The sequence below is a fragment of the Pan troglodytes genome, chromosome 4, assembly GCF_028858775.2.
Source record: "Pan troglodytes isolate AG18354 chromosome 4, NHGRI_mPanTro3-v2.0_pri, whole genome shotgun sequence".
In the NCBI taxonomy this organism is placed as follows: Eukaryota; Metazoa; Chordata; class Mammalia; order Primates; family Hominidae; genus Pan; species Pan troglodytes.
In genome coordinates, this window is record NC_072402.2 from 144,531,531 (window position 1) to 144,555,422 (window position 23,892).

General features: G+C 39.8%; 1 protein-coding gene and 1 long non-coding RNA gene across 51 annotated transcripts in view; both read right to left on the reverse strand.

Moving 5' to 3' along the window:
- Positions 1-10,162, reverse strand: part of LOC134810116 (uncharacterized) — a 38,198-nt gene extending 28,036 nt beyond the window's left edge. Inside the window, exon 1 of the long non-coding RNA XR_010157363.1 lies at positions 9,926-10,162. This is a non-coding gene — a long non-coding RNA (uncharacterized LOC134810116). The remainder of the gene's footprint in view (positions 1-9,925) is intronic.
- PPP2R2B (protein phosphatase 2 regulatory subunit Bbeta) overlaps positions 1-23,892 on the reverse strand; it is a 495,140-nt gene that overhangs the window by 218,854 nt on the left and 252,394 nt on the right. The gene's annotated exons all lie outside the window — the stretch shown is intronic.

Genomic DNA, 23,892 nt, shown 5'->3' on the forward strand with positions numbered 1-23,892 from the left:
TTAGCCTTGGCTCTACTTCTCATTGTCCCATGACCTTAGGTCTACCCCTGTGGGTCTCCATTTCCCTATCTGAAAAAGAGGGTATTGGTCTTATGACCTAGGTGCTCTGAAACCTTGTGACCCTAAGTATGGACCCTAGACTAGGAGCCTTTGGGAGACCTGGGGGCCTGGCAGAAATGCAGAATCTTGGCCTCCACCCAGACCAACTGAATCTGAACTTGCATTTTAACAAGCTCCTCAGATGATTTGTTTGTACATGAAAGCTTAAGAATCACTGGTCTTCAAGATCTCTTCCAGATTTTTCATTCTATAATTATACTATAAGTGGTCCAGTGTAGTGCACTGTCACAGAACATCTATTTCATGAGACAGTGGCATAACTTGCTATTCATGGCTAAGGAGGCATGGCAGTATGTTTTTGCTTATAGGTGTACTTCAGCATAGTCACATGAGACCAGACAGTTCTGGCAGAGGAAAAGTTTGTCTTGGTTCTTCCCTATCTTTTTCTCTCTGATCGCAAAGCTCACCAACACTGCTATCCAGTTGTGGGTTTAGATATACAAGATGATCGTATTTCATATTAAAAGATAATGTCAAAGTTGCTAAGATAATAACTTATGCCAGGCACAGTATTAAGTACTTTCATACAGACCTCATTTCATACTTAAAACAGCCCTGGGAGTAGGTTCTATTGTTATGTTCATTTCACAGATGAGAAATGTGGATCTTGGAGATGTAACTTGCCCAAATTCCAAGGCAGAACGTGACAGAGCTGGGATTTGAATACAGATCTGACTCACACCAGAGTATGTGCTTAACCACCAGGGATATGCCCTCTCCAACTCCTTGGTTAAACCTCCTGGGGTGCCTTCTTTTTTTTTTTTTTTTTTTTTTTGAGAAGACAGTTTTGCTCTTGTTGCCCAGGCTAGAGTGCAATGGCACGATCTCAGCACTGGTGGGTTCAAGCAATTCTCCTGCCTCAGCCTCCCAGGTAGGTGAGATTACATGTGCCCACCACCACGCCCAGCTAATTTTTTGTATTTTTAGTAGAGACAGGGTTTCACCATGTTGGCCAGGCTGTTCTTGAACTCCTGATCTCAGGTGATCCGCCTGCCTCAGCCTCCCAAAGTGCTGGGATTACAGACGTGAGCCACCGCACCCAGCTATCTTCTCTTAAATATTCTCACTCCACCTTTGTGTCCTCATATCATTCTTGCTATTTCAAACCCAGTCATACAATATTTTAGGTTTGTGCTGTCCAATGGGTTAATCAGTAGCCACATACAGTGATTCAAATTTAAATTAAAAACTCAGTTTCTTATTTGCACTAGATGACATTTCAAGGGCTCAACAGTCATATGTGCCTAGCGGCTACCATGCTGAATAGCACAGATATAGAATATTTCCATCGTCAGAGCAAGTTCTATTGCATAGTGTTGTTTTAGAGAATCCAATTGCTGAAAATCATCACTCTATCACTGGCCTTGTTCTGTGTTTCACTGCTTCTCAGTATTGAAAGCTCTACTGTTAAATGCACACATTTAGAAAAGATACCTCAGAGCCCCATTCACTAAGAGGTAAGAGGCTGTCTGGAAAGGAAGAACTGACCAATCCTGAATAGCCAACAAACTGGGAGTCCTAAAACTTGACCCTGACTTCAAGTTCAAAGACAGCATCCTAGAAGCCGGGGCTCTGGCGTGTGTTGCCAGCCTTGCCAGCCTTGGCTCTTATGATTCACTGTGACAACTTCTCATTTCTATCAGGGGAAAGAAAGTCCAATCAGGCAAGTTTTATTTCCTCTCTGAAATAAAACAGAATTGACTTGCCAAGGTATCTGCAGGGACATCAACTGTTGGGCCTTAAATTACCTGGTAACTCTTCTAGTCAATTCTACTTTCATGTTGGAGTTTGCAATCAACATTTATCTCTATAGGACACACCGTCTGCAGGTTTCTAATACCATTTTTATTATTACCTTGTAAATGTAAAATCCTCGAGGCAGAAATGCCAGCTGCTAACACTGGTGTGTGTGTGTGTGTGTGTGTGTGCGCGCGCGCACCCACTTCTCCAGTGATGAATGTCCTTGGGTCCTCAAGTTTCCAACAGCAACAAAAAGACATACCAAGGACTTGCCTAGAAATTATGTATTGTATGGATCCAATGTCAGGGGCTTTGGGGGCAGCTTTCTCTAGCAGACCCGCTGAGACAGAATGACCTTCCCTTTCTCCGCCAGGGTAAAGCCTTCTATGTGGCCGTCAGGCTTTCTGCTTTAGAAATTAAGGCAAATAATGGAGACAGAAATTCTTGGCAAATGCTCACAAGCAGACACTTCACAACTGTCTCTCTGACAGGTATTAATAAATAATAGTTATCATTTATTGAAGCCCAACTTTAATTTCTCTGCTAATTTAGAAATTCATCAAGTCTCTACTAGAACAGTTCTGGGTCTCAAAGAGCAGCCAACCCAATGAGGAAGGTAGGTATTTAATCTAGTAAGCACCCAAATAAATGTATATTGACTAATTATAATAATGGCTGGGAATGAAAAAAATAAGGCACTATGGTAGCAATGAAGAAAGGAGGCCTTATTTAGAGGGAGTGGTCAGAGAAGACCCTCTCTGAGGAAATGACGTATCAGCTAAAACTGGAAGGACGAAGCAGCTAGCCTGCAGTCAGAGCTTAGTAAGCAAGGAGTGGGCCACGAGGCTGTGGGCACACAGAGACCAGATCTTGCGAGGTGAGTCTTGGTAAGGCGTTTGCTACTAAGAACAACAGGAAATGATTGGAGGGTTTGAGGCAGCAGGCTGACAAGTGCTTCATGTTTTTAGAAGATCACTCTAGCTAAAGTGTGAAGAATGGATTGGAGGTTACATGGAGCAGAGAGTGGAAGCAGGGAGAGCCGGTAGGGGCTCTGTCTGTAGTGCAGGTGGGAAATGGCAGTGGCTTAGACTCACATGGTAGTACTGGGGATAGAGATAAGTGAAGAAATCTGTGAGATATCTTGGGGGAGTACAAAAAAGGACTTGCTAGCCAATCTGTTGTGTGGGGGTAGAGTAAGGAAAATCAGAAATCAAAGATGACTCTCAAGTTTCAGGCTTGAGAAGCTGGTGGGTAGTGGTGCTGTGTGCCAGAACTGGTTTTGCATTCATAATTTGCAAGCCTGACAATTAGCCTTGTGAAAGTCAGGTATTGTTACTAACATCTCCCTTTACAGATTGTGTATTAGTTCGTTTTCACACTGCTGATAAAGATATACCTGAGACTGGGCAATTTACAAAACGAAGAGGCTTAATGGACTCACAGTTCCACGTGGCTGGGGAGGCCTCACAATCATGGTGGAAGGTGAAAGTCACGTCTCATATGGTGGCGGGCAAGAGAAGACAATGAGAGTCGAGTGAAAGGAGTTTCCCGTTATAAAACCACCGGATTGCATGAGACTTACTCACTACCATGAAAACAGTATGGAGAAAACCACCCCCATGATTCAGTTATATTCCGCTGGGTCCAGCTCACAACAGGAGGGAATTATGGGAGCTACAATTCAAGATGAGATTTGGGTGGGGGCACAGCCAAACCATACCAGATGCGGAAACTCAGATAGAGCAAGTAATTTGCCCAAAGTCACACAGCTGGTGAATCGTCCAGCCAGGAACGCTTGTCTATGAGCAAAGTTCATGTATGCTCTTTCCTTCACCTTCACTGCCTCATGACTGTGTTTTCTCATTCACTGACTTCCAGTCTCTATGGCTCCTGTCTTTTTTTTTCTTTTTAATATATATATTTTTTATTATACTTTAAGTTCTAGGGTACATGTGCACAATGTGTGGGTTTGTTACATATGTATACATGTGCCATGTTGGTGTGCTGCACCCATTAACTAGTCATTTACATTAGGTATATCTCCTAATGCTATCCCTCCCCCCTCCCCCCACCCCACAACAGGCCCCAGTGTGTGATGTTCCCCTTCCTGTGTCCAAGTGTTCTCATTGTTCAATTCCCACCTATGAGTGAGAACATGCGGTGTTTGGATTTTTGTCCTTGTGATAGTTTGCTGAGAATGATGGTTTTTAGATGGAGTCTTGCCCTGTCGCCACCCAGGCTGGAGTGCAATGGTGCGATCTCAGCTCACTGCAACCTCCATCTCCCAGGTTCAAGCAATTCTCCTGCCTCAGCCTCCCGAGTAGCTGGGATTACAGGCATGTGCCACCATGCCTAATTTTTGCATTTTTAGCAGAGACAGGGTTTCACCATGTTGGCCAGGATTGTCTTGATCTCTTGACCTTGTGATCTGTCCACCTCGGCCTCTCAAAGTGCTGGGATTACAGGCATGAGCCATGGCGTCCAGCCATATGGCTCCTATCTTTATTAGTCTATAGTGTTTTCCTTGGCTCATCACTCCGCTGAAAGTGTTTCTTTTTTGGAAAACCTTGTCCCCCATCTCCATCTGGCTACTCCTTCTTGATCCTTAGAATCTTAGATTTGGTTTCTATCCTCCTGCCATTTGCTATCCTAATGTACATTAAACTTTATAGCAATTTCTTTATTAATCATTTGATTTTTCCCAATAGACTGTAAGCTCTGTGAACATAGGATCAACTATGTATTTTTTTTTTTTTTTTTTTTTTTTTGAGAAGGAGTCTCACTCTGTTGCCCAGGCTGGAGTGCAGTGGCACGATCTCAGCTCACTGCAACCTCCACCTCCCGGGTTCAAGCAGTTCTCCTGCCTCAGCCTCTCGAGTAGCTGGGACTACAGGCGCCCACCACCACGCCCGGCTAATTTTTTTTTTTTTTTTTTTTCAGTAGAGACGGGGTTTCACCTTGTTAGCCAGGATGGTCTCGATCTCCTGACCTCGTGATCCGCCCGCCTCGGCCTCCCAAAGTGCTGGGATTACAGGCATGAGCCACCGTGCCCAGCCAGGATCAACTATGTATTATCTGTCAGTATCCCACTAAAGCCTGGCACTATGCCTCACACTGTTCATTCATCACATCTCGATGCATATTTGCTAAATGAACTCCTACTCACTGGGGAAGTTGAGATACAGACTTGCCCAGTTTAATCTAAGAGATCAGGAGCCTGGATTAGTGGTCTTATTGGCATATTACAGGGAACTGGGCCCAAGAGCTCTGAGTTAACTTTGGACTTTTGTCACTAACTAGTTCTGTGACGTGTGAAAGTTTCCATTACCTCTCTGAACCTTAGTTTCCCTCTTAGCTCAAAACAGAGGAAAGTGAAACCTGGCACTCTGACCTCATGGGGTGAGAATAAAATCCAAATATATGTGAAACAGCTTGCAAAGGTATAACAACTATACACATGGATGGTATCTCATTTGCCTCAAAATAACAAAGTTTCCCTTCAGCATGAAGATTCTGGAGCCTAGTAGATCTAAGGAGGCTTTGTTGTAGTACTTATCTGTTTGTTTATGTTTGGGCAAGTTGTCTTCTCTGAACTGAACTAATGAGGATAATAGCACTACTACTTTCCCAGGCCTCTTCTGAGGACTAAATAACTCTAGTGATAGCAGTATATATATATATATACTGCTATCACTAGAGTTATTTAGTCCTCAGAGGAGTATATATATATATATATATATATATATATATATACATACACACACTGCTATCACTAGAGTTACTTTATATATATATATACATATATATATATATACTGCTATCACTAGAGTTACTTAATATGTGTGTGTGTGTGTGTGTATATATATATATATATATATATATATATACACACACATTTCCATTATAAAACCATCAGATTGTGTGAGACTTACTCACTACCATGAGAACAGTATGGGGAAAACCACCCCCATGATTCAGTTATATCCTGCTGGGTCCCTCTCACAACAGGAGGGAATTATGGGAGCTACAATTCAAGATGAGATTTGGGTGGGGACACAGCCAAACCATACCAGATGGGGAAACTCAGATAGAGCAAGTAATTTGCCCAAAGTCACACAGCTGGTGAATCATCCAGCCAGGACATATATATATCTACATATACATATACTATGAATGAAGCTATATACATAGTGTGTGTGTGTATATGTATGTATATATGCTATATGTAGAGTATGAAGCAGTACCTAGTGCATAGGAAGCACCTAATAAATCTTAGCCTTTTAATAATCATTAAAAAAACCCCTCTCTTTACACACAAACACACATACCTCACATACCAATTCAACTTCTACACCAACAATTTTGGAGTTACATTATTTGGATGCATATTTTTGAAAATGTCACTAAGAATAAATATTACCTCATGCCCAACCTCAGGAGCAGCTTCTTCAAGCACAGTTACCTATAAACTTTGTACCAAATAGTATGCCCCTCCAAAACCAACAGACCCTTCTTTGTAGAAGTCAAGTGGAAGCAACGCTTAGAGGTATGAATCAGTGTGTGGCTCGGTTCCATGGAGACAAATCCAAGTGGGCACTGGCAGCTGTCCGGGTCCTCAGTGAGCTGAAGCAGGCCACATGGCAAGATAATTTTTAAAGTTTCTTAGCATCAATAAAACACCTCCTTTTTAAGAACTCCATCTCCTAATTCAAAGTCGAAACCTTCTATTTTCCACTGCTCTGCTCCGCTGCTATTTCAGTTATTAGAACACCTGCTGTCTGAACGAGTTTGCCTCCCAAATAGCCGAATAATCAAAAGATGAGGAGACTTGCTTAAGCAGCAGGAAGGAAAACTGGTGAAAGAAAGAAAGGGTTGACAGGCAGCAAGAGGAGGAGAATCCAGGAATAAATGGGACAGAAACGGAGAGAGCAAGCAGGAGGAGTCCTGGCAAGATGGCAACAGTTTAGACCAGGACAGGAAGTGGTAAGAACAGAGAAGAGACAACACCACACTCAGGAGAAGGCAGGAGAAAAGGGAAGTAAAATTGCTAAACCCTCTCACTTGAAGAATATCAATAAGGCAGTGGATTGTGGCAGTTAAAGCCATGACTTGGGACACATAGAACAGGGACTGAAAACTGTGCATACAAAGTATGCACTCAGTAAATGCTTTATAATAGATTATGAGCATCAGAATGGGGGTAAAACACTCCCTCCCCAAATAAATACTGAAGGTAGAGAAAACAGCTAAAAAAAAAAAAAAAAAACAAAAAACAAACAAAACAAAACAAAACAAAAAAACCTCCATATCCTATGGTCTTTTTTTTTTTTTTTTTTTTCTCTTTTTGGGGGAGACAATGTTAGTTTCCTAATTTGCCAACTTCTTCAAACACTGCTTTCTTCCCTTGTAGCTCTTCTACATGAAATCCAAAGATGACAGGTCCTTGTGTTACAGTAGGTAGCTAGTCAGAAATGAGCAGAGTAGGAGAGGCCTCCCCTGCAACACACACCAGGAATGTCAGGAGACCATCAGGTGATGGTCAGGCAGTGTTAAGTGTCTCTCTAAAATAATAATTGGTCATGGCCAGTGCCAGGGAAAGGCACCCAATAGATGGGAAAGTCTCCCAACAGACAGAAACATCTGAAACTGGTGATCAGCAGCTTCCTGATAAGATCTCAGGAGTTGGGTGAATGGGCTCAAGCATGCGCACTAAGGCAAAATGTCAGATTACCTCCCTCTGGAACACTGGACTGGTAAGGGGAAAAGCACCTCAAGTGAGCATGTATACAACTTTAGTAAACACATTGCACATGTGGTCCCCCCCAAGTGCTGGCAGGCCACTGCTCATGCAGACAGCCCACCCCAAGGGAAGAATCAGGAAAGAACATAAGACCCCAGAGGTATGACAACATGGAAAAACCCCAAGTCAAAAGTCAAACTGCGCACTTGATCTCTCAAGTTGTCTGCTTGGCCCTCTTCCAAGTGCACTTTCCTTCCTTTCACCCCTGCCTTGGTCTCTCCTTCTGTCTTATGCCCCTCAGTTGAATTCTTTCTTCTGAGGAGGCAAGAATTGAGGTTGCTGCAGACCTGTACAGATTTGCCTCTGGTAACATACTTTGGTGCCACGTGACTCAGATACGTTCCGCTGCTAACACTTACAGTAGAAGGAGACACAGAAGCCATCTATCCTACTTCTGCAGAGCTGGAATCTCCTCCATATCATCCCTGATGGATGTGCATGCTGGCACTGCCTACACTAGTCTGCTGGGGGAAATCCAATGCTTCCAGCAAGGTCCATTCTCTTCCTTGTGAACTGGATTATGAAAGTTCCTCCTCTTAACAAGCCAAAGCACTCTCTGCTGTTAACATCATCACTGGTCTTAAGACCTTCTGGAGTTAATTACAAAACCCGGATTTCCTCTTCCAATGTATATTCATTCAACACTCCTGCACACACTTTCACTGTATGCTTATTGAGAGCAGAGAGGCCATCTGTCAGGTTAATTTTTATCTTAGCAGGTTGCACAATACTTGACACACAGTAGGTGCTCACTAAGCATCTGAATGAATAAATGATATTCACAGAATCAAAGGATTTAGAGTACCTACTAGGGGTGGTAAACTAAATGCCTTCAGGAGTGCAGGCAAGTGAAATACTTAAGAGGAGGGGCGTGGCTTGTGGCTAATTGAGGAGTGAATGTTCTGCCTAAAGGCATTTGAATTCAAATTGTTTAGAAGGGTTGATTAGCTGGACAGACCCTTTTACTGTTGGGTTGCAGCCTGCGGGATCCTGGTTTGTGACTCCATTTTAACCTACCCCCACTTTTCCACACACACACTTTAGGAATCTGAATAGTCTCAATTATATTCTTTACAAATGCTAACTCATGCTTAGAACATCCCTAAGGATAGGGAAAGCAAGATCATCAAAACTGTTCATTATTTAAAAATCTATTACTTTGAGCTGAAAGCTGCTTTTTTGAAATTTTTCCCAATTGCTCCTAGTCGTGCCCTTTGAGGGTGGCAAAACAAATTGACTTCTTTTCTGTTTGATTTCCCTGCAAATATTTGAAGATATTCACCACTCCTCCAACCTAAGTCTGCTCCAGATTAAAGTTCTTTCAGCCGTTCCTAATATCAAGATTATGAAACCTCCACTATCTTGACCACTCCACTATATCAATATTCCCCTCCAAAGTGTAGTGGCACACACGTACAGTATTATTAATAATAGTGGGCTCATGCCTGTAATCCTAGCACTTTTGGATGCTGACGCAGGAGGATCGCTTGAGCCCAGGAGTTTGAGACCAGCCTGGGCAACAAAGCGAGACTCCATCTCTACAAAAAAATTAAAAAATTGGCTGGGCATGGCAGCACAAGCCTGTAATTTTAGCTACTAGGGAGGCTAGGAGGATGACTTGAGCCCAGGAGGCTGAGGCGGCAGTGAGCCATGATTGCACTACTGCACTCCACTCTGAACAACAGAGTGAGACTATCTCCAAAAACAACAATACTGAAACATTTTGGAAATGATCCAAATATATGACAATAGAAATTTAGTAAATTTTGGTCATCTTCTATATAGAGTTTATGTGCCTATTAAACATTATGCTAAAGAGCATAGAAAAATATCCATATCAGAATATTAAATGAAATCACATTACAAAATGATGCATTCAACATGATTTCAATTTTATTTAAAACTGATTTGAGTAAGTAGAAAACTTAGCATGAAGACTGCATTGTCCAAAAATTACTTCTATAATCAAAGAAAAACACAGGTTATTTTATTAAACATGATTTCAGAAATTAAAAATTTAAGATTGTAGCTCTTTTAACATTGAAGAGTCTTTTGTCAGTTTTTAAAATCAGAGACCCATATGGATGAGCTGATTCCAAAATCCATGTTCTAATTCCTTATCCCTTCTCCCCAAGATTTGAATACAGTCAGTTTGGGTGGGGCCTGAGCATATTTTTAAAAAGACTCTCAGGTGATTTTGATGAATACCAGTGGTTAAGAATTAAACTAGACAGATTTCTATCAATGCTGTCAAACAACATATACCTTTTCTTGGCAGCTGCATGACTCGGAGTTAACCAAGACCCTGGAGGCTTGTTGTGATGAGCGTTGCTCTTAAGGGCTACTCCCCTCCCTGTATGCAGGCAGGTGGCTTTGTAAAACCTCAGGAAAGATACTGGCATTGATCCCCACACAATTCATGTTGCTACATTTGGCCCATCATCTAGAGTGTCAAGATCTTTCTTTTCTGCCTCCTCCTTCCAGCTGTGACTCATCCTAAAACTCAATCAGAATGACATTTAAGGTACTTATGCAAATCTCCTCTTTCCCAAGGTAAACATTCCCAATGTCATCAACCAGAAAGCCTAAGACATTTTTCTCTTCCCCACTGACTTGGACACCTGGCCTAGATGCTCACCACTTAGGACAGAGATGCTACCTCCATCCCACCACCACCATTTTTAAAACTTTGATGATAAATGTATTTATATGCAAATAAAAATTGCATATATTTATAGTGTACAGTGTGATCTTTTAATATATGTGTGCATTGTGAAATGGTAAATCAGGCAAATTGATATTCCCATCATCTCACACAATTTTTTTTTTATTGTGAGCCTTTTCCCTTTTAATGTAGATCCTGGAACAGGATTTGAAAAGGCTCCAATTTGTTGCATGAAAGTCTCTAACTAGGGTTTTTAATGACTAAAGTAACATAGGCTTGTTGTAAAATATTTTTCAAAAATTTATGGAAACTCGTAAAATAAAAGTCTCCCCCATTTCCAAGCTCATTTTCCCAAGGCAATCACTATTCACAACTTAGTGGTATGCGCCACTTTACATCTCTCATCTAGGCTCAGTTTCATTTCTTTGACCAACAGTCAAATGTTTCTGCCACCCATTTCATAACAATTTATTCTGATGCCAATTTAAAATTATCAAATCAGTTCATGACTCTGGCTCCCATAAAACACCATCCTCCCATTTGCTCACACTGCTCTGCACCACTTCCTTTTCTCCAAAGTCATGGATCCCTTTCCACCTCATGGCCTTGCCTATGCTGTTTTGTCTGCCTGGCAGGGCTGCCCTATGCCCAAACCTTAACTTTAAGATCACTTCTTCAGGGCAGCCTTCCCTGATCTTGTAAGACTGGGTCAGGTTATCTCAGCACAGCCTATGATGACTCCATTACAGAGGAGCCATCCTGCTAGGAGTTTATATACTCCTTTTGTGACTATTTGATCAAAGTACGTCTTTCCCACCAAATTTTAAACTCTACGAGGGCACGGAAAGCTGTCTTGATAGCTGCTGTGTCCATAGCACTTAGTACTGTGTCTGGCACATAAGACAGCCAAACGATATTTGTTGAATAATTAATGAAATAAATTGCAAAGACATTCATCTATGCTAAAAAAAATTCACTGCAAAAAAAAAAAAAATCACGAGGATTTTTATAATCCCTTCAACACAATCTCTGCTCCCTCTAACTTGGTGGTTGATGGGCATTTTCTCCTCACTCTTATTCCATACGATGAGATGTCCCCATCCCTGCCCCAAGATTTATAAGCCACTGAGCTCTTCTTGAAAACATATTGAAGAAACATCACCAATATTCACCCCATTGTTCCGAGGGAACTCACATATTTTGAGCACCTTACCATGTGCGGGTTCTATCCCCTTGCATCTTAAGTTATGTAATTTTCTCAGTGACCCATGATATAGTTTCATTTTTTCCACTTTACAGATGAGAAATCTGAGACCCAGAGAGACTAAGTAGCTTGGCTAAGATGATAGAGGAAGTAATGGTAGGGATTTGACATTAACAGGTTAATAGAAAGGATGCTGGCCTGGACATGAGGAGATGTGAGTTTTAGTCTATCTTCTTCCATGAATTCCTTGGGTAACCTCGAGCCATTACTTTAACCTCCAAGTTTTGACTCCCCGATGTAAAGATAGTGTCTGAAGAATTGGTGCAAGGCCTGCAAAAGTTTCTGACCAAGGATAAAGTACAGCATGCTGTAAACATGATCATTATGCCTCTTTCCCCTACCCTCAAGAACCAACAGATGGCCTTCTCTGCATTTGAAAATCAAACATTCCTACCAAGGTCAGTTATGCCTACAAATCAGTGCAGGCTTTCTTCTCGGGCACAAAATCTCCAGCTGAAAATCAGCTCTAATTCTTTCTCTTGCTCAGGCCTTGCTCTGAATAATATATTTTGAAAATGAACTATTTTGGGGCCAAGAATCTGTAAATCTGAGCTGATTCATCACTTTCACCACCAGGCTGCTGCTCTCCTGCATCTTCTGTGTTGTGAGATAAAGATGTTTTTTCTTCACTAACAGTTTCTTAGTGGGCTACGTGGAGAGTTCTCCTTTTGTCATGAAAAGATTCTCTGCAAAATACTACAAAACCTAAGGATGAGCACATTCTCAAGAAATCAATCTGGAGTAAATAGAACACTGGGGTGGGATGGGAGTATGCAGAGAGAGACACAATCACAGAACAGAAGAGCTGAAATGGAATACAACATGGCACCTCTCTTTGAATGTGGAGATGGCCAAGTGTCAACTCCTGACCTTCCTAACAAAAGAATAAGGAAGTGAAAAAGGTAATTCCAGAAAATGTACTATTTAAAAACTAGCTCCATCTAGCTTTGGAATACTTATCATTTCCTCCATAAGATTTAGCTTTCTATGTTTTTTTGTATGAATGTATATTAAAATGAATTTGCTTTTTTTAAAGAAATTACAGAGATACCCTTAAAAACATGCTAGGCAGATTTGTCAAAAATTAAAAATAGAACTACCACATGGTCCAGCAATCCCACTACTTGGTATATATCCCAAGGAAAAGAAATCAGTATGTCAAAGAGATATCTGCACCCCCATATTTACTGCAACTCCATTCACAATAGCCAAGATAAGAATTGAATGTATAATACAATGGAGTATATTCAGCCATAAAAAATGAAATTCTGTCATTTGCAGCAACATGGATGAGCCCAGAAAACATTATGATAAGTCAAAGCCAGGTACAGAAAGACAAATAGGCACACAATCTCACTCATATGTGGAATCTAAAAATGTTGATCTCAGAGAAGTAGAGAGTAGAATTGTGGTTACCAGAAATAGGGGATTGGGAGAGGTTGGTCAATGGGTACAAAGCCACAGTTAGATGGGAGGAATAAGTTCTGGTGTTCTGTTGCACAGAAGGGTGACTACAGTTAACAATAAGATATTGTAATTTCAAAACATCTAGAAGCGGGAATTTTGAGTGTTCTCACCATGAAGAAATGATACATGTCTGAGGTGATATGTTAATTACCCTAATTTGATTATTATACATTGTATACACGTATCAAAACATCACATTGTACCCATATAGGTACAATAATTTTTTGTCAATTAAACATTAAAAAATTTTAAACACACAAAACGAAACAAAAACCATGCTAGGTAAAATGGAGCAGCCAGTTAAAGAATAAAAGCAATTGGCATAGATTCTCATTTGTGGATAATTGAGAATTGGCCAATAGTTTCCCAGGGGCAGAAAACACTCCTTCAGAAAACCTCCTGTGTTCAGTGGAATTTTAAAATGCAATATAAAAGAGCAATGTGATCACAAAAGCACACTACTGCAATATTATATATAAAAACCGCCATGCTGTTTGGGGATATTTTCTTCCCATTACTCTTCCTCTAGGCTATACCTCTACTGAGCTCTAGACCATATTTCCAAATCCACTTGCAACATTGATATCTCCATGTGGAACGTCAGGCTGCTCAAACTCACTGAGTCCTAAATTGACCTCTGTCTCCTCCCCTCTCCAAATCTTGTTCTGCTGCTACTTTCTTCATTTAAGTTCCTAGGACTCCATCCGTCAAATTGCCAACCTAGAGACACAGGATTCATTCTGAGCACCTCTCAGCTGCACCATTGACCTAGATAGAAGCCCTACTAATTCTATCTCAAAATATCCCTCTCATAAATCTCCTTTTCCACGCCATGCCCTCTGCACTGCGCTAGTCCTGGTCCATACCATCTCTCACCAAGATTAGTGCATCGCCTTCTAATAGGCCTCCCTCCTTCCATCATTCCACCTCCTTGACAGTGGCACATTCAGCCACACCCTGGCTTCTCACCAGGTCACTCACCACACATCACACACAACACAACCTTCTCACATACTAAAAAATATCCACAGAGAAACACACACAATACACAATCTCCAACACCTATATATATATACATCCACAGACAACACGTGCACATGCATGTGCTTACACACATGTACAATTGCACAAATCCTCAAATACATCAACCCACCTGCCATCCCTTAATTCCATACTCTTCTCTCCCATTTCTAGATGTCTCTTAAGGCTATTTTAATCTTCTGAGACCTCCTTTCTTCACTGTCATACCACCCATTAATGCCCCCTTGAAGCTCTGATTTATCCTTGTAGATCAAGCTCAAAGCATGAGCCCACCCTCCCATGAAACAGCTAAGCATGGCTCTCCCTTCTCTGGTTGTCACAGCACTTTGTGGATGTATATCACAATGTACTAAGAAAGTTTGCTAGCCCTGCCTCTAGGCTTAGCCCTGGAGTCCTAAAAAGCAGCAGAACTTAACAGCACAGCCTTTGGGGGCAAACAGAGTTGAGGTGAAACCTCAGGCATCTCTTACTAGCTTGGGAAAGTAAATTCCCTAAGCCCCCGTTTTCTCACTTCAAAAAAAAGATAATATCACTTATTTAATAGTGTTGAAATTAGAAACAAGTGAAAAAATTCTAACACTCAGTTAAGACTCAATAAAATGGCAACTATTATTAAAACTATTTAGACCTCATGTGCCTAGTACTCTGCCAAAAAAAAAAAAAAAGCTTAATTACATGAATGGATTTAGCTTTCAGCTGGTTCAGTGTCATAAAAAGCATATTCAAGTATGATGCCACATTGTAAATTCCCATTTATGCAAAGTAAGCAAAGGAACTACTAATATTCATATTCACATTTTACCAATGGCAAAATACACACTGAGAATGTAAGTAACTGTGTTCAGAACACACAGTGAATCCGTGGCCCAAGTAAGACTAGAACTCAGCCTTTGAGTGTTATTTCCGTGTAAAACATTGTCTCACATTTCAAAAATGAGTCCATCTAAAAATGATATAGCTGTCCAATCCTTTGTACTATGCTGTGTAGTTTTCCTAAATATGCTTATTTTACAAGAAAAGAAAGTTCGTAAAATAACAAATTGGTAAGATGCCAGAAGAAGGACTGGCTCCTCAATTTAGAGCAGAGCCTTGCAAATGAGGATGAACATTTGAAAGAGCGATCTTCTGGAAAGCATAACTCAGATTACATCATTTTCTTGCTTCTAAGCCCTCCAGTGACTTCTCCTTGCTCTCCAAATAAAATCACCCATCTTTTCATGGCCTCCAAGCCTCCATATGGTCTGGATCCTGCCTAACTCTCATACCACTGTTGTCTGTTTCAGTCATCATACTCAGGTTGCACTGGTCTTCTGTTTCTCATACTCTCCACATTCATTACTGCTCCAGGGCCTTTGCATTTACTATTTTCTCTCCAGGAAGTCCTCATTCCCTAAATTTTCTTCATTTTTGTTTTTTTGTTTGTTTGTTTGTTTTTTAGGTTGTCCTGTCAAGAATACTTCTCCATCTAATATATTTGTTTACCACCCACTCTCTATATCCTTAACTTGTCCTAATCTCTCCATACCATTTATCAACATATAAAATTCTCATTTGCTTTGTGGGTTCTTCCTCCCACAGATTATTATTAGAAAAGAGAGAAATCTTGATCTTGTTCACTTCTTTATGACCAACACATGAAACAGTGATTGATACATAGTAGATATTCAGTAAACATTTGCTAAATGAAGAAATAAGCTTCTTTTATCCCCACTAAAGCACCAAGATAAGTCTTTCCGTGCCTTTGTCATCTAGATCATCTAGATTTATATAACCTCCTTAAAACTAAAAGCAATGCAGTCCCCAAATTTAGAACTTGTAGGAAGAAGTGAGCAAATTGCAAACATCATTCTTACATCCTTGAGAAAAAAAGACTTTTGTTTTTCTTTATATTTAAGGAAAGCTGAGTCTTTTGGCAAAAGGGACTGTTTGGAGACACTCTCTCCATGTGAACCAAGAGGTTACACATGCTTCTTCTCCAGTTTGGAGCTCAGCCCCCTGTTCTGGTTTCAATCTGGAGATTTCATCTGACAGCCTGCATATCACTACCTATGGTGGACTTGCTCTGTGGCCAGAGTTTACTTCTTCTTCTTTTTTTGAGATGGAGTCTTGCTCTGTCGCCCAGGCTGGAGTGCAGTGGCATGATCTCGACTCACTGCAACCTCCGCCTCCCAGGTTCACTCCATTCTCCTGCCTCAGCCTCCTGAGTAGCTGGGACTACAGGCGCCCGCCACAACACCCGGCTAATTTTTTTTATTTTTGATAGAGACGGGGTTTCACCATGTTAGCCAGGATGGTCTCGATCTCCTGACCTCATGATCTGCCCTCCTCGGCCTCTCAAATTGCTGGGATTACAGGCGTGAGCCACTGCACCTGGCCCAGAGTTTACTTAGATGGCACACCACATAACGAGCAGAATGTGCACTGAGATGGGAAGAACAGATTTTCCAAGTAGTTTAATTTCGAGAATTAACTTAAAAATTATCTGGTAACCTCATTCCTAATGTCATAGTGCCATGTCCACTTTAAAGTTTAAAATCTTGGGAATGGATTCAATCATCCATGACAAACATATGTTGTTCTTCTCAAGCAGAAGTATAAAATAATTCTTCTCCCTAACTTTCTGAATTTTCCTTTTAATAACTTGAAAAAATAACAGCCCCTAGTAGCCCACCTGTGTGTTAACAGTGATTTTTACAAAACATAGCCAAACAGAAGTCACTGTTTGCCTCATTTCAAGTTAATTTGAAAAAGAAAAGTTGGCTCAACCAAACTTATGCTGTAATTGTCCTTGCTTACAAGTCAGCAAGTACCATCTGAAAGCTTAGGGGTAGCACTCCATTTCCCTCCTGGATCCCTGGTAGTAGATGTGCATGCAAAGTGAATGCAGGTACAAACACCAAGTGCTCTCCCAACAAGTTTCCACTGTCGTCTTCTTCACTTATAAGCAGCTAAGCCACAAATTCCCCTCTATCAGATGCCACAGGAAGCTACACAAAGTAGGATTTGAAATGTATATATGTAATTATGTCAAATCTGATAGCAGCATAATTTACTGAAGAGCAGAAAGCTTATTGAACATGAGGCTATTTCTATTCCAAAAGCCTAGAACATAGAGTCAGTCTCATCCTCCCAACCCAGCCTTAAAAATCAGATGGAGATTCATGACATGGAAAGAATCACAGGGAAGATGTCCACATTGGTAGTGAGTTTGCCTCAATTTGTGTTCCTCATGACCATCTCTAGTTTTCAGGCCAATAAGGGCAGATACTGCTGGTAGAGCAGCCATACTATATGATTTCCAATTTGTGAGTTAGCTCTTTGGCTCCCTAGGGCACCTTCAATAGCTATAGAATTAGCATCTATTGCTTTTCATTTGGTTCTTATCATCACAGAAGAGGGTTGGCCATACATAGAATAGTTGAGTTTTGGGGGGAAAGCATTGGGTAAGAGGAAGGGAGTATGCATTAAAAAAAGTAGACTCATGACACACATTGTGGTAGAGTGGTAATTTTTGAAATGGGCTTTAACAGAGATAGAAATAAAACTGTATGAAAACTCTACATAATAATTAATTAAGCCTCTCCTAGTCCTAAATTGAGAAAAATGCAAGAATCAATACTTTTTTTTTTTTTTTTTTTTTTTTGAGATGGGGCTGAAGTGCAGTGGTGTGATCTCGGCTCACTGTAACCTCTGCCTCCTGGGTTCAAGTGATTCTTCCACCTCAGCCTCCTGAGTAGCTGGGATTACAGGTGCCCACCACCACACCTGGCTAATTTTTTGTGTGTGTTTTTAGTAGAGACAGGGCTTCACCATGTTGGCCAGGCTTGTCTTGAACTCCTGGCCTCAAGTGATCCACCTGCCTTAGCCTCCCAAAGTTCTGGGATTACAGGCGTGAGCCACTGCACTCAGCCAAAAATCAATAATTTTAAATGTTTCATACTTATTGACATTAATGAAACCTCCTGAATAAGCATTTAATGCAACTCCGCTGATATTTTAAATTTACGTTCCTCACATTACAAGGTCAGGTCAGTTCCCCTGGGTTTCACAGAGCCGATGTTATCACATAGACACGACTTTGTTCATGCTGTGTATGGAACAACCCTTCAGAGGGTTGCTGAGCTGTCCATGGTGCTGGGAAAGCAGCTGTTTCTCCTCTTTGGTTCAGCAGGAGACACACATTCAGAAATGATGTGTTATCTCACAGTGCAGTGGCCCACACTTCCATGTTTATTTGGAAAAAGAAAACACATAGTATCTCCTAGTATTCTGCTTTCCTAACAAGCTTTGATTTGTTTAGGCTACCTCAATAAAGTATCTCTTTTTACTCTTTTACCCTTCAGATATTAACAACCACATTGAGGTACATGAATTTGCACTTGCTTGCATTTCTATCATTGCACTTGCTTGCATTTCTATTTGTATCATAAGTGGTTTTTCTTTCCAAACAGACTATAAGTTTAAGGGTTAAAGAAATACTTATGGACTGATTGAAATAACTGAATTCAAATTTAGGCTCCTCCACCTATTAGCTGATAACCTGGTTGAGTCAAGTTACTTTTTCTGCCTCAGTTTCTTTAACTGTAAAAAGAGGTGATTGAAAGCCACTAACTTTTTGGAAGTGCTATAGTTTAAAGTATGCAGTGCTATATTTTAAAGTATTTTGCAAACTGTGACATGCTATGACAGTGTGCTATGACATGCTATGAAAGCAAGCATTTATCATGCCACTTTTTTTGTTGTTGGTATCACATGTAGCAAGATATTCTTGACAGAGCATTAATAGCATTAATAATTGAAGTTTTTGTTGTCTCCTCCAATTCAGAACAGGCCTATGGGAATGAAGGATCCATCTCATGCCAGGGGAATCTTAGGAGTTATAGATATAAGAAGAATTTCACTTGAAAGAAAGTAGAGAAGTGTAGAAGCTATAAAATTTATATCCCGTAAATAATTCAAAGATTAATACCCAAAGTCTCAGTCATCTCTAGGCTCATCATCATTGCCACCTCCTCGGTACTTGGCATTTCTTTTTTAAAAATGCCCCAGTCATGATTTAATCTGAACACATTCTCTTTAAATGATCTAGGAATAATTAAATATCCTGCCCAACATAATAAAGGGTGGCAGAGACAAAACTTGACATCGGATTATTCTGAATTCAAATTCTCAACCATCATGTCTACAGCCTTCTAAATCTAAATGAGTCTTTTAGGTATAGGTTAAATTAGGAGCTGGCCAAGACTTCTTGGATCCCTTATTCTGAAGTAGAACCTTTGAGAGCCTAAGTCTAGCATTTTAGAGACCACCCTGAAAATAAGCTTTTTTAGGAGGAGGGGGATAAGAGAAAATTTGCTTTGTGAATCTAACCCAAGATAATCTTCAGTTTCCATGATGTAACAAACCAGAGGTTGGACAAGCTGCCGGAATCACAAGAACACTAACTTACCACCTACCAATTTACCAAGTCAGTATCCATGAACCAACTAGAACTTACTTTTTGTGCAGCATAAAGAAATTCAATTAAAATGCATTCTGGTGGCGTTTTCAAAACTCAGCAACTTTAATAATTACACCATTTAAAAATTGCATTTAGTGCCATTACTTCTCATCCATTTAAATCCTCCCCATTCTTAAAGATCCAGTTGATATTCCCCTCCCTCCAAGAACATTCACAGATGGCTCCAACTTACAGTAATTTAATCTTTCTCTGCATACATATCACTTCTGCCTACACCATACATCTGTCAACAAATCATCTATTGCCCTGGAATATCTGTTTTTTTACATTGCTATCTAAGTTATATTAATTGGCTTTTCAAATCTATACCTTATGTTTTCAACCTTACTGGAACACTGGCTCATCACATGTGCTCAATAAATATTTGAACTAAAGTTAGCACTTACATTTTATTGAAACTGCTTAAGTTTCTGCTTCTTTCCCATTCTTTTCCCCCATTTTAAGTCCACAAAGGTATGGCTACTTTTTCTGTCATAATCAATACTGTATCCTTGGGACCAAGGATATCATAGGGGCTTACGTGCATGCTTGGAATAACTACAGTAATAAAAATATGAACTAGCTGAATTGCCAGGGAATTAGGAGAAATTTTCAAATCTCTAGTTCAAGGAGATAAACTATGCTCCTAAGTGAATTTATTTTATTTCAGATGAGAATCACTTTCAAAGTACCATTGGGAGATTTGTGTTTGTAAATTCTGTTCTCAGCTATAACAAAAAATGTAGCACAGACCATAGATCAAGGCATAGAGTAAGGTAAACTACAATATGAACAAAAGGGAAAGAGCACCCAGAACACATAGGTTAATTATTTTCAAAGTGTCTTATGTAAAGACTGAGGCATTATGCTTCAGCACAGAGCTGAGAAGAAATTTGCATGAACCCTTTCAAGAGCTTGCAAGCTGCCTTAACTCCATTTATTTATGTATTTTTCAGGAATGTTTATTGTGGTAGATGTTAGGGATAGAGAAGTGAACAAAACCAATACAGTCTTGCCCTCATAGAATCCACATTCTAACAAAATGAGAAAATAAAGGAAATTTCTCCCATTCATTTATACAATAAGTATTGGTAAAGTATCGACTCCGTGCACAGCATTGGGTTTCACTTTCCTGGCTTTGCTGCTCTGATATTACTGAGGGTAGAAGAGATGACACAAGCAGTTAATCTGATTTAATAAATCCTTTAATTCTGTCGGTAAATACCGGGAAGGAAAGGGGATCATGGAGAAAGAGGGCCCAGAAATAGACATTAAGCCCTTTTTCCGTCGTCTTCCTACACTTTAGTAATATTAAGACAGTTCCTTGAGAAAGAGAGCAATCTCTGCCTTGCTCAGGGGAAAAAGAATTGGGAGTCTCCATGGCCTAGTTGAAGAGAGAGAGAGAGAGAGGGACAGAGACAGAGAGAGACAGAGACAGACAATCATGTATGCTTTCTTTCATGGTGGCGTCCTGGCTGCTGCAATAGTTGCAACTCAAGGAGGTTAGGAGCAGCCCCCTCCTGCATGATCATGCATTATCCCATGAATTCTACCATCCATAATGCACATTCTCTAGTTGAAGGTTTTATTTTCCCTTTTCTTTGTTGTAACGGAATTTTCTATTATACCCTAAAATATTACTTTTACTTTTTTTTTAAAAAAAAGACATTCTCTTGCTGTTTCACATATAGTTCTTAGATTAATACTCAGATCCATTTAACATCATAAAAGAGAAACTTCTGTATCAATGACCAAATCAGTGGGTGAGATCTACAAACTAGAATCAGGGCTGGTGCATTGCTTTCAGAATGTTCCTTATTTATAGACAGCTTAATTGCATTAAGTGCCAAAGAATGTACTGCTTTCTTTGTAATGAGTTTTTATGGTCTTAGTGTTCAGAAGCTCAGATTCCATCTGTGACAGCAGAATGTTGTAGAATTCAGCTATTAATAGCTGCTGGTACACACTTACTCAGAGCTAAGAGGCCCAAGGCTGTAGAGACAGCCAGATGGAGATAATACCAGAGAGTGACTGTATGGACAAAAAGGATGATCTTTTTCCCCCCAACACAAAACAGACAACACTAAAAACATGACAATCCTGTTTTATTGCAAGCCAAACTCTCTGAAGAATTTTTTTCCCCGTCTTTGGAATTCTTAGGTCTGGTTCTAAATCACATATGATTTATCACTGTTTCTGATGTTCAAATAACTCCTTACACAGGTTATAAAACCAAAAACATCCAGATGAGTTAACAACCATTATTTAGTAAAATGATACCAAGTAACCACACAGAAAATCAGGAATAATACAATTTGGCTATTATTCAAGGAAAAATAAACTTTGATACAGGACAGCCTTCTGAATCAGGAATATTTTCCTTAACATAGAGAAGAACGGGTAAGTGAGCTGAATAATACAGACCTTTTTATGGAAAGAAAAGATTTTTTTAAAAAACCTGCTTAATGTGATTTAGAGTGATTATGGCTTTAGTTCATCTTTATTCTAATAAGAGTAAGAAAATTATACTGCAAGACAAGGGTGACATGACCACCATATTTAATGTCATTACATTAATGAATGATTCTTATGGGCCAAAGAACACCAACTCTTGTTTTTTAAAAAATTATAATATCCTGCTAAGTAAATAAGAAAAAAACCTATTTTTTAATCTGTGACTCATTGGTAAATTGAATGGCTAAATTATATTTTGGTGGGAGTACAATTGTAAGTTGCCAAAGAAATGTGGGTTATATGCTTAAGCATAGAAATATTAATGGGCATGCTTGTGTGCAATGAAAAATGATATTAAAAATGGGTAAGTGTTCAGCATATTTTGTTTCATTTGCAACATGAGTAAAATCACATTGTTCTTCTGAAGCCAAGCACAGCTAAAGGCAAGAGGCACAGATAAGGTGGGGCTGTGATGGGGAACACTCTGCTGTCATGCTTTAAGGAAGTTTCTGGCAAACAGAGAATGTATGTTAAGTACCTGCAGTGGCCCATTTCATAGAGACACCATATAAAGAGTCCTGCAAAGCAAAACTGACTTACGTAAAAGAGGCGCAGGTTAAGGTTTCATACTGGTGGGTAAGAAAACCAGGATGTCTCAAACTATCCAAAGAATCTAAAGCCTATCCCTACAGACCTCCATTTTTTCATGTAACTACCCCTACTTTGTAGGAAGGACTTTTTTTAAGTAAAAAACAGGCCTAAAATTTCGATAATCTATTTTCATTGCAGGCAAATTGGCTAGTAGTTTAGGTTCTAGAGTCACACTCATTGTGTTTCATGTTTGCCTCTTACTAGTTGTGTAAACCTGGGCAAGTTTTTGAAGTTGGTAAGCCTGTATTTTCTCAGAGGTAAAATAGGTATTGTGAGAGTACCTACATCATAGGATTGTGAGGATTATGTAAGATATTCTATGCAAAACATATAGTACAATGGCTAGTATACAGTCAATGCTCAATAGATGTTTCTTTTTTATTCTTATTTTTGTTATTTATTTACATTTTACTTCATTACTGCTATATATAAAGTGCTTCTAATATTAGAGACATCTGGGTTTGACTTCTGGCTGAGAAACCATGATGAATCTTCTTCAGTTTACTCATCTGTCAAATAAGGCTAATCATAGATATGCCATAGGAATGTGATAAGTAAACTAAATAATTTAAGCCACACGTTTAACACAGTATCTGACACAAGCTAATGCCTATAAAAAACTAGCTATTAGGATTTCAATCGTAGTCATATCCACTCAATAAGGTTAATGTGACACTTAAATGTGATAATGTATATAAAGCCCAACCAACAGTACCCGAACCTTAACAAATATTACCTTACTCTTCCTGCATCTTGGTTAGCCACCTGCATGTATCACATAGTATTTTTAACCAATAGTATCTTCTGTATATTGGCTTTTTTTTTTTTTTTTTGAGATGGAGTCTCACTCTGTCGCCCAGGCTGGAGTATAGTGGCATGATCTTGGTTCACGGCAATCCCCGACTCCCGGGTTCAAACATTCCTGGCTAATTTTTGTATTTTTAGTACAGATGGGATTCACCATGTTGGCTAGGCTGGTCTTGAGCTCCTGACCTCAAGTGATCCACCCACCTCAGCCTCCCAAAGTGCTAGGATTGCAGGTGTGAGCCATTGCATCCAACCTGTATATCAGCTTTTATATTTACCAGTCTCCAAGTTCATTAGGTGACTTGCTACCATACTATCATTTCACAAAGCGATTGTGGTACAATTATGTACTGCATAACAATGTTTCAGTTTATGATGAACCA